Raw genomic sequence first — 11,410 nt, 5'->3', positions numbered from 1 at the left:
CTGTCCAGTTGAGTTCGCGGATGCAAACATTTTCTCGCAAATGCGAGAGCGCAGTTGCGCTTCCTTGTCCGCAAATGCGGAAGTTCTGGGCAGAATTATATAAGTCGAGGGTTTGGCTATTTTCACCATATTTTGAGTTGTAGACCTTGGTTTTGAGAGATTCTCCGTAGGTTTTTCAAGCCAATCATTGGGGTAAGTATTTTTTACCCATATTTTATTATATTCCATGATTCCATCTTTATTTTTATCTTATAATTAGTGTTTTGGGTTGAGAAAAATGGAAATTTTTGAAGAAATCTTTCAAAATATAAATTGATGATTTAAAGGATGAATTGATGTCGGAAATTTATAACTATGGTATGGTTGAACTCGTATCGGAATGGGTGTTCGGGTTTTGTAAATTTTATCGTTTTCCAAGGTGCAGGCTCGGAGTTCGACTTTTAGATCTTGTTAAAGATTGAAGCTTTATTATTCAGAATTGTTTTCTATGAGTTTTATTTATGAATTAAAGTTATTTTGGCTAGATTTGAGCCGTCCGAAGATTTTTCACTCGAGCAGGTCTTTTAGAGTAACGGTCTATTTTCTTCGAGGTATGTATATTCCCTAACGTTGTGTGGGAGAAACTACCCCTTAGGATTTGAGTCTTTGGTGATAATTGTGTCATGTGAAGTCCGCGTACGCGAGGTGACGAGTACGTGCTCGGGCTTATTTGTGGAAATTTGATCGTTTAGGGCCCTTAGGTTCTTATGTTCATTAGATATGAAGTTGTTTTGTTATGTTAAATCCCCCATTTACTAAATTCACCCTTTATGTGTCTTAATTGGAATTAATTGCTCCATGTTTTACCCTTATTGCCGATTAAACTCTTATGTGCCTTGACTGAAATTGTTGCCTCTTTTAGTGCTATGCTATCCTTCTCGTAATTGTTTATCCTTGATTGAAGTTATTATTATCTTTTTCATAATATGCTTATCCTTAATTGAATTTGCTGAATCTCTTCCGTAATTGCTCCACCCCAAGTGAAGATTTGTTATTCCTTATCATTGTTGACTTACCCTTAATTGAAGTCATTGATTCATGTTATCCCTATTATCGTTGAATTGTACTTATGTGGGATCATTGCTACACATTAACTCTTCCTTGTTGAGCTATTGCTATGTTGTATCATTATCTCCTGTTGTGTCTTTCCTTGTGAGTTCGTTCTTCCATCTTTTTGTGTTTTGGAGTTCCTGAGTTGAATTACTTGTTGTACGCTTGTGTTATTATTGTTATTGTTGTGGTATTCAGTGTTGTGTGGCACGAGGTTTCTGCCGTGCGGATGTTATTATGGCATGAGGTTTCTGTCGTGCGGATGTTATTGTGGCACGAGGTTACTGCCGTACGGAAGTTATTGTGGCACGAGGTTTCGGCCGTGCGGATGTTATTGTGGCACGAGGTTTCGGCCGTGCGGATGTTATTGTGGCACAAGGTTACCGCCGTGCGAATATTGTTGTGGCACGAGGTTTCTGCCGTGCGAATGTTATTGTGGCATGAGGTTTCTATCATGCGAATGTTATTGTGGGACGAGGTTTCTGCCGTGCAGTTATTATTGTTTGCACGAGGTTTCTGCTGTGCCGTTGTGATTCATTTACGATTTGAAACTATGAGACGGTACCTTGGGAGGGCTCTATTTTCATTTCCCCTTTTTCTGTGCACTTGTATTTGTTTATTGTTTTCTTAGCATACTATTAATTGTCTTGCTCCGTGTTACATTATTTGTTTGGTTCTGTGTAGCTAACTTTGTTGTGCTAGTCGTTGTTTCAACTTCATTGCTGCTTTTAGTACTCTGTACATTTTGTGGTGATCGTTTCTCATGTGCCATTCATTGTCTCTACTCCTATCGGTTGACTTGAACTGTGGTAGCACACTTGCACAAGCATACACGTAGTTAAATCGCCCTATCGATTTAAGAAGAGGATTCCTGACGTTGTTGACCGTTGTATGTACTCTCGTCTATTTGCCTTCTGCGTGAGAGTTGTTCTCTTGGCACGTGAGTCATCCATGTGGTTATGAATTAGAATGTGGACACAAGATGCCAAATGATTAGGGTTCAAGAATTGGGATCCGTGAGCTGTGATTTTGAGGTCTGGTACCTCGTGGAAATGCTCGAACATATATGATGAGAAAGCGGTTGTTCTTATTGAGTTGTTGCTGGGTTTCCTTTATTTGGTTTCACTTGACTTAGATTGTGTCCATCTTACTCTACGGTATTACTACTTGACTGCTTCCCGTTAAATATTATTGTTATTAGTGTATCATTGCAAGTATTGTTTTGTGTTTCTTGTCCTGCTTAGCTTTATATTAATATTGTTTCTCTGCTAGTTCACCTTCACACTTGTTTAGGATATTTAGTCCGGTAGGTGTCTTGACTGTCCCTCGTCACTACTTCACCGAGGTTAGTCTTGATACTTACTGGTTACCGCTGTGGTGTACTCATACTACGCTTCTGCACATTTTTGTGCAGATCCAGGTGCCATGGTTGTTGTTGATTATTAGCTGGCTGGTCGAGCTGTGGAGACTAAAGGTAAACCTGTTGTCGCATTCGCATGCCTTGGAGTCACCCTCTGATTTTGTATTTGTACTGTTTAACTTCCATTTCAAACAGTTATATTTAGGGATTTTCCTAGTAAACTCATTAGAGCTTATGACTTGTACTACCGATTATGGGAATTGTAAGTTGTGTAATAAGGTTCTATTTTATCATTATTAATTATTGGTTAAATTCTTCTATTAATTCAGTAAGTGTTAGGCTTACCTAGTCTTAGAGACTAGATGTCATCACGATATCCCATGGAGGGAAATTTGGGCCGTGACACTTGGATTATAGTAACATCCACTTCAGTAGTCTAGAGTATCCATATTTTGTTTGATCAGTTGAAAAGACCATGATTCATGCCTAGTTTTCTTATGTATCTATCCATTTTACCACTGTCTACTAGAGGTTCCTGTAAGCAGATCAAAGGGGTTGTTTTTTGGTCAAATCCACTAAGCCTTGTGCCTAGAAGTAGTTTTTATAAATAAAATAACAACTAGAACAACAAAGGAGGGGGACATTGACCTTACCTCCAAATATATGGTGGATAAACAATTGATTATCCAAAAGAGACAATCAATTGAATCATGTACAATGAGTGAAGTTAGACCTATAATGAAATGCCAATTGCCTATCCATAGTTGGCAGACAATTGGGTATACAAAAACAGTGTGAAATGAATCTAGGTCAACTATACAAATAATTGATTCCAAGGCAATTATGTAAGCAGTTTGGGAATACATCTTCCAGAAACAAAAGAACCTACATCAAGAAGGTAAATATATTCTCCCTTTGAAACATGACAAAACCCAGATGTGTATGGTACAATCTGTCTTCAATTTAGCTTTGACAATGAGAGCAAAGAAAGCCAATTTGAAGACAGTGATGACTGAAATCTTTGTAGTTGATTGATCTTGCTGCCTCTGAAGAATGCAACTGACAGAAGAGATTGAGCTTATCCTTGGTGTCTTTATCCAGAAAATAGTGGAGAGGAAATGGACTTGTAACAGATGATAATTAGTGTAGAAACCAGACACTTCATTCTCCAATGTAAGATAGATTGATGCAGTATGTAGACTTCTGGAGCTGAACTCTGGTAATAATAGTGGTATGATGGCCAAGGTTTGAGCCCCTAGTTGTGTTCTTATGAGTCCCTAACATTTGAAGCCTGAGAGTGGACCTGTTGTACCCAAATATGTGTGTGGCATTGGAAGGATTACCAAGACAGACCCTAAAAGACTGATGTATTTCTAATAGATTGAGCATCTAGGATGCTAATACCATACCTTGGAACTGCATCAGTGATATGGACCTATTGATTGTACCTGCAAAAATCGACAAACAGATTAGTAGTAAAGGGGCACCATTGTCTTGCTTCCAATGAATGGATGTGGCATTGCTGACAGTATAGGAGGATTATTGTATTCTATGACCATTGTTGTTGTTGTTGTTGTTCCTGTGTGTATGAGTATGGAGTGTTGATCTCAGGTTCTTGTGGCATCTAAAGGCTTGTCTAGTGGAGTTATAGTTGGTAGGATGAGATAGTTTCTTATGCAGATAGATGCTATAGAATCCTCTCTTCCAAATTGCACGAGGTTTATGGAATATTGTGAACCTTTGACTAACACTCAGTAGGATGAGCCTTGAGATTGCTAATACCAGACACTGAGTGTAAGTCAAATGATTGAGTATACCATAGTGGATTGTACCTGCAAAAAATGAAGCAAAGTTATTAAAAAAAATGTTTTTGTGGTGATGGCTATATGTTTGCATTTTTCTTTGGATTCTGTAAGGGGTTTTTAAAAATAAGGGAAGGGGGGAGTCTGGAAGAAGGAAATGGTCTCTACTACTTTTGTAGTTGAACTTATAAGACTGGAAGGGATGAGGATGAAATGAAGGCTGCGTGTTATTGTTGGAGTAGTGTACTGGTGGATGTAGGTGTGGTAGGTTAAAGTATATGGGTTGGGTGACTATTAGGTGTGAGAGGATCAAAGTACAACACTTTTCATAACATTGGATTGCTAGAAGTGTCTTAGAGAACCTACACAAAAGAACAAGCAGCTTCTGTTTCTGAAGAAACTCCCCTAGGTGATTTCTAATGATGGCCCCACCACCTATCTTTCCTGGATTAGTCAGTGCACTACCATTAGAGTTGACTTTAACAAAATTGGAATTTGGTTTAGTCCAAACAACCTGTTGAGTGGTAGTGCAATGCTTGATATCCTCAATGATAGAATAAAGATCCACCCATATTTTAGGCCATCTAATAGCAGGGTAAGTTGCATGAAGCAACAGGTGAATGTCAGAATTAATGGGAAAAGGGGCTCTATTTATAGAAGACTTATTTCCTCCATACTTTGCAGAGCATCTATTCTTCCACAAGTTCCAACAAATGATGATAGGAACTGTATCTGGGATTACCTTCTGAACCTCATCTTTTCTGTAGCCACCAGTTCATAAGAAGCAGTCTTAGTGGCATATTTTCAGTTTTGATTCCAGCTGGCCCTCCATATTTCTTCCAGACAAATGTTGCAAAGTTGCCTCTACTAAAAATATGATCAATTATTTCAGCTGCAGGTCTGATACAACATACACATCTGGTAACAGTGGGGTTACCAAATGATATTACCTTGTCATTTGTTAGCAACTTATTTTTGAGGTCCCTCCACAAGCAAAAGGACCACTTGAATGCGGTCCTTTTGTGCCAGGTCACTTTGTTGGTGAAGTTGGGTTGCTTCTTGTTCCTTATCACTTCCCATGCAGAAGCACAAGTGAATTGCCTTGTCACTGTAGGTGTCCAAATTGGTTGATCTTGGGACTGTAGCATATAGTGGATGAGAGTTTGCATGATGAATCATATGAGCTGGAGCATTTTTGTTCAACTTTTGAAGGTTCCACTATCCATTTTCCCAGAAATGGGCAACTGTAATTTTTCCTGGTCTACCCCCTTCACTTCTGTAATTAGCAAGTGCACTGTACCCAACCAGTTATCCCACCAAAAGCTACAATTTCCAAAGTGCAACCTCCATTGAATATATTTCTCTACTTTTTTTTTGTTGGTCATCATCTTCTTCCAAGTTTATGATTGTCCTGTGTCCCATTTCTTAGAAATTGGGTGTCATATTTGGCAGTATTTAGCTCTAAGAAAGTTTCTCCAGAGAGAGGTCTTAGTTCTAAATATCCACCACTATTTGAATCTCATTGATTGATAGACATCTTTCATTATTCTAAAACCAATTCCTCCTTCAACCATAGGAAATGATAGCTTATGCCAAGATGACCAATGATATTTGTTCCTGTATTTTTCCATGCCCCAGAAGAAATTAGCAGCCCGTTTTTCAATCTGCTTCAAGATAGTTTTGGGAGGGGAGAGTGCTGAAAGAAGATGAATGGGCATAGACTATAGTACATATTTAATCAATGTAGCTTTTCCTCCATATGAGAGAACTCTACTTTGCCATCCTTTGATCCTACCAACAACTTTGGCTACAATGGAATTGTAGTACACAATTCTCATTCTACTAGTGTAGAGAGGACAACCTAGATAGGTGATTGGAGACTCTTTCTTGCTGAAATCTGTTACTTGCTGAATTCTTTTGACAGTAGAATTGAAGGCAGATAGAGAGGTCATGAAGTGACTCTTTTGTTTATTGATCTGTTGACCAGAAGTTTCCTCATATTTACTGAGGATCTGCATGATTTTCTTTAGAGAACTCCTGGTGCCAGATGTGAAGATGATGATATCATCAGCAAAGCTTAAATGATTGATTTGTGGACCTCTCTTCTCCATATAGAAACCATTGAAAAACTAATCATGGGACAGGTTGTTGAGCAGTCTGGATAGTAATTCAGCTCCAATGATAAACATAGAGGGGGCTAATGGGTCACCTTGTTTTAGCCCCCTAGTGGAGTGAAAGAATCCACATCTAGTACCATTTATGATGACAGAATACTAGTTGTTTAAAATTATTCTCCATATCATGTCAATGATCATCTCATTAAAACCCATCCTTCCCAGCATTATACATGTAAATCCCCAGGAAACTCTATCATAAGCTTTGGTCATGTCAAACTTGATGATCACATTAGAGCCAATGTTAGGTTTTTTAATTCCATGAACAATTTCCTGTGCCAACATTATATTTTCTAATATGCTTCTTCCTTTCACAAAATCAGACTGATCTGCAGAAATTATTCTAGGAAGGATAAGAGCAAGTCTAGAACTAATAACTTTGGATATGATCTTGTTCAGTAAGTTGTTGAGGATAATTAGTCTGTATTCTATAAAGGAGTTAGGAAATTCAACTTTTGATAGAAGGACTAAGCAACCACTAGTCATGAACTTTGGCATAGTAGCACCTCCAAAGAAGTCCAGAACCACATTCAATAAGTCAGCTTTTATAATTGTAACGACCTAGCCAGTCATTTTGAGAGTTGTAGTCCCATTCCCCCATTTACTCCTTATTATGTACTTTATAGCTGTATTGTGACTTGTCGGGGTAGTCAGTTCGAGTCTGGAGAGATTTCAGAATAAATTGAGACACTTAGTCTTAAGGTTGAAAACTTAAGTTGAAAAGGTTGACAGGATATTGACTTATGTGTAAACGACCCCGGAATAGAGTTTTGATGATTCCAATAGCCCCATATGGTGATTTTGGACTTAGGAGCGTGTCCAAAAAATTATTTGAAAGTCCGTAGCTAAATTAGGCTTGAAATGGCTAAAATATAAATTTAAGTTTGAAAGTTTGATCGGGGAGTTGACTTTTTGATATCGGAGTCGGAATCCAGTTCTAAAATTTTTTATAGCTCTATTATGTCATTTATGTTGGGCTTTTAGCTTTTACGCATTTGTGTTTTCGGTGTGAGCTTACGGCCATATAGTAGGGATTTGTGAAGATTGGTTTGCTTTCTTTTGGGATCTGAAAAATAAAAGTCCAAGGAATTGTTTTTTTGCACTGCGATTCATTTACGCATTCAAGAACTCCTCTCCGGTCTCTTGCTCTGGTTTCGGCGAATTTGTTCATAAACTGCGATTTCTTTAAACCACGGTCCCTTGGTTCCGTGGGTGTTTGTGTGTTTTGCAGGTATCACTTTTGTGGCTGTTTGGCGGCGGTAGGGAGGTGCAAACGCACAAGCAGTAGAGCAGTAGCTATACGCCGGGTTCCACAGCATCGAGAGTATACCAAGTCGAAAGTTCCAGGTTCTATTCGCGGGAATTGGTACCTCCCGCCTCCTGTTTCTCTATCTCCTATGTTAATTACTTTGTTGCCATAGTATTTCGTACTAGTCTAGTTAGTCTAGTAATGGGCTTGTAGTTTTTATTTGCTCCTTTTGTTATTCTGTGTGGTGTTTTTTTTTCTTTTTCATTTTTAGACCTTCGTAAGTATAGAGACTGTGGTTTGTAATGACAGAATAGGGTCATGTCCTCGGGGAGGTCGGGTGGGGGGAGAGGGAGAGGGCAAGGGTCAGGGGGTGGGACGGGGCCCAGAAGGGGTAAAGGGTATAAGGTCGCCCGTAGGTTGAGAATTGGATCGTGGAATATAGGGATATTGACGGGTAAGTCTATAGAGTTGGCGAAGATTCTCTAGAAGAGGAGGGTCAATATAGCGTGTGTGCAGGAGACTAGATGGGTAGGATCGAAGGCGAGGAATGTAGACAGGTATAAATTGTGGTTCTCCGGAGTCGTGAAGGGCAAGAACAGAGTGGGCATTTTGGTGGATAGGGAGCTCAGAGAGTCGGTGGTAGAGGTTAGGTGGGTGAATGATATATTGATGGTGATTAAAGTAGTAGTTGGAGGGAGCACTCGAAATGTCATTAGCGCTTACGCGCCACAAACAGGCTTGGACAATGAGGTTAAAAGGCGTTCTGGGAGGTGCTGGATGAGGTGGTGCAGGGTATTCCGCCTACGGAGAAGCTATTCATAGGAAGGGATTTCAATGGTCATATTGGGTCATCTGCTGGTGGCTATGGTGAGGTGCACGGTGGCTTCGACTTTGGTGATAGGAATGGGGGTGGTACCTCACTGTTGGATTTCGCTAGAGCTTTTGAGTTGGTGATCGTGAACTCTATGTTTTCGAAGAGGGAGGAACATTTGGTTACTTTCCAGAGTATGGTGGCTAAGACTCAGATTGACTATCTCCTCCTCAGGAGGTGCGATAGGGGGTTGTGCGAGGATTGCAATGTGATCCCGAGTGAGAACCTCGCAACTCAACATAGGCTCCTGGTGATGGACGTCGGTATCTTGATGAAGAGGAAGAAGAGGTTTGTACGGGGTCAGTCGAGGATCAGGTGAGGAGCTTTGTCTAAGGATAATGTGTGGGAGTTGGAGGAGCGGTTGACAACTATGGGTGCCTGGAAGAGTGGTGGGGATGCTAGTGCTATGTGGACGGCGACATCAGACTGTATAAGGGAGGCAACGAGAGAGGTGTTGGGAGTTTCGAAAGGTTACTCTGGCGGGCACCGAGGCGACTGGTGGTGGAATGACGTGGTCCAAGGTAAAGTGGAAGCCAAGAAAGCGGCTTACATTAAGTTATTATAGAGCACCGACGAGGATCAGAGGAGAGCGAACAGAGAAATATATAAGGAGGCTAGGAAGGAAGCGAAATTAGTGGTCACAGAGGCTAAGACTGCTGCATTTGGTCGGCTGTATGAGGAACTTGGGGGCAAAGGTGGGGACAAGAAGTTATTTCGGTTGGCCAAAGCGAGAGAGAAGAATGCTCGCAACCTGGATCAAGTGAGGTGCATCAAAGATGAGGATGATCGAGTATTGATGGAAGAGGCCCAGATTAGGAAAAGATGGCAGTCGTAATTTCATAAACTTCTGAATGAAGAGAGGGATGGAAACATCGTGTTAGGGAAATTGGGGCACTCCGAGAGCCACCGCGACTTTAGGTATTGTAGGCATATTAAGGTTGAGGAGGTCGTGCGTGCGATGGGTAAGATGAGTCGGGGCGAAGCGACCGGACCAGACGAGATTCCAGTAGAGTTTTGGAGATATGCGGGTAGAGCAGGCTTGGAGTGGCTGACTAGGTTGTTTAATATTATCTTCAGGACGAAGAGGATGCCTGATGAGTGGCGGTGGAGTACAATGGTTCTAGTGTACAAGAACAAAGGTGATATTCAGAATTGTAATAACTATAGGGGTATCAAGTTACTAAGTCATACCATGAAAGTTTGGGAGAGGGTGGTGGAAGGGAGGATAAGAAGGGCGGTGTCTATATCGGAAAACCAGTTCGGGTTCATGCCGGGTCATTCTACTACGGAAGCTATCCACCTTATCAGGAGGTTGGTGGAACAATATAGGGATAAGAAGAGGGATTTGCATATGGTGTTTATTGACCTAGAGAAGACGTATGACAAGGTCCCCAGGGATGACCTTTGGAGGTGTCTGGAGGTGAAAGATGTGCCGGTGGCTTATATTAGGGCGATAAAGGATATGTATGATGGAGCTATGACTCGGGTTAGGACTGTGAGAGGTGACTCAGAGCCTTTCCCGGTGGTTATGGGGTTACACCAAGGATCTGTGCTCAGCCCGTTCTTATTTGCCCTGGCGATGGACGCACTGACACACCATATCCAAGGAGAGGTGACATGGTGTATGTTTTCGCTGATGATATAGTTCTGATTGATGAGATGCGAGGCAGCGTCAATGGGAGACTGGAGGTATGGAGGTAGAACCTGGAGTCTAAAGGTTTCAAGTTAAGTAGGACTAAGACGGAATATGTGGAATGTAAGTTTTGTGACGTGACGGGGGAAGCGGATGTGGAAGTCAGGCTTGACTCACAGGTCATCCTCTAGAGAGAAAGTTTTAAGTACTTAGGGTCAATTATCCAGGTAGATGGGGAGATCGACGGGGATGTTACGCACCGTATTAGGGTGAGGTGGGGGTGAATGAAATGGAGGTTAGCGTCTGGAGTCCCGTGTGACAAGAATGTGCCACCGAAACTCAAAGGTAAGTTCTATCGAGCGGTGGTTAGATCGGCCATGTTGTATGGGACTGAGTGTTGGCCAGTCAAGAATTCACATATCCAGAAGATGAAAGTAGCAAAAATGAGGATGTTAAGATGGATGTGTGGGCACACTAGGCTGGATAAGATTAGGAATGAAGATATTCGGGAGAGGGTGGGCGTGGCTCCGGTGGATGACAAGATACGGGAAGCGCGACTTAGATGGTTCGGACACGTGCAGAGGAAAAGCCTAGATACCCCGGTTAGGAGGTGTGAGCAGTTAGTTTTGACAGGTACGAGAAGAGGTAGAGGGCGGCCCAAGAAGTATTGGGGTGAGGTGATCAGACAGAATATGGCGCGGCTCCAGATTTCCGAGGACATGGCTCTTGATAGGAAGGTGTGGAGATCGAGCATTAGGGTTGTAGGTTAAAGGGTAGTCGAGCGGTTTTCCTCTTTGTCCCGATTTCCATCTTTGTACCGACGAGTATGATAGTGTTTTGTCTAGTGCTGCTAGCGATTTATGTTGTGTTTCACACTTTTGCATAATATTTATGTTACTGTTTTTCCATTTATTTGTTGTCTCTCACGTTGTTGATTATTTTTTTGAGTTTTGTTGTCACATATCTATTGTCTCTGAGCCGAGGGTCTCCCGGAAACAGCCTCTTTACCCCCTCTGGGATAGGGGTAAGGTCTGCGTATACTCCTTTTCCCAGACCCCACTGGTGGGATTTTACTGGGTTGTTGTTGTTGTTGTTATGTCATTTATGACTTGTGTGCAAAATTTGAGATCAATCATATTTGAATTGATAGGTTCCGGCATCGAATGTAGAAGTTGGAATTCGTTAGTTTCGTTAAGCTTAAATTGGGGTGTGATTTGCGATTTTAGCATTGT

The 11,410-nt window shown here is 41.3% G+C and overlaps 1 pseudogene; it reads left to right on the top strand.

Annotated features, from left to right (window-relative positions):
* Positions 1-8,915: 8,915 nt before the first annotated feature.
* LOC138900823 (uncharacterized) lies at positions 8,916-11,038 on the top strand (annotated as a pseudogene).
* The last annotated feature ends 372 nt before the right edge of the window (positions 11,039-11,410 follow it).

The sequence above is a fragment of the Nicotiana tomentosiformis genome, chromosome 11 (assembly GCF_000390325.3).
Source record: "Nicotiana tomentosiformis chromosome 11, ASM39032v3, whole genome shotgun sequence".
NCBI classification, from domain to species: domain Eukaryota; kingdom Viridiplantae; phylum Streptophyta; class Magnoliopsida; order Solanales; family Solanaceae; genus Nicotiana; species Nicotiana tomentosiformis.
This window is presented reverse-complemented; position numbering and strand designations above follow the sequence as displayed.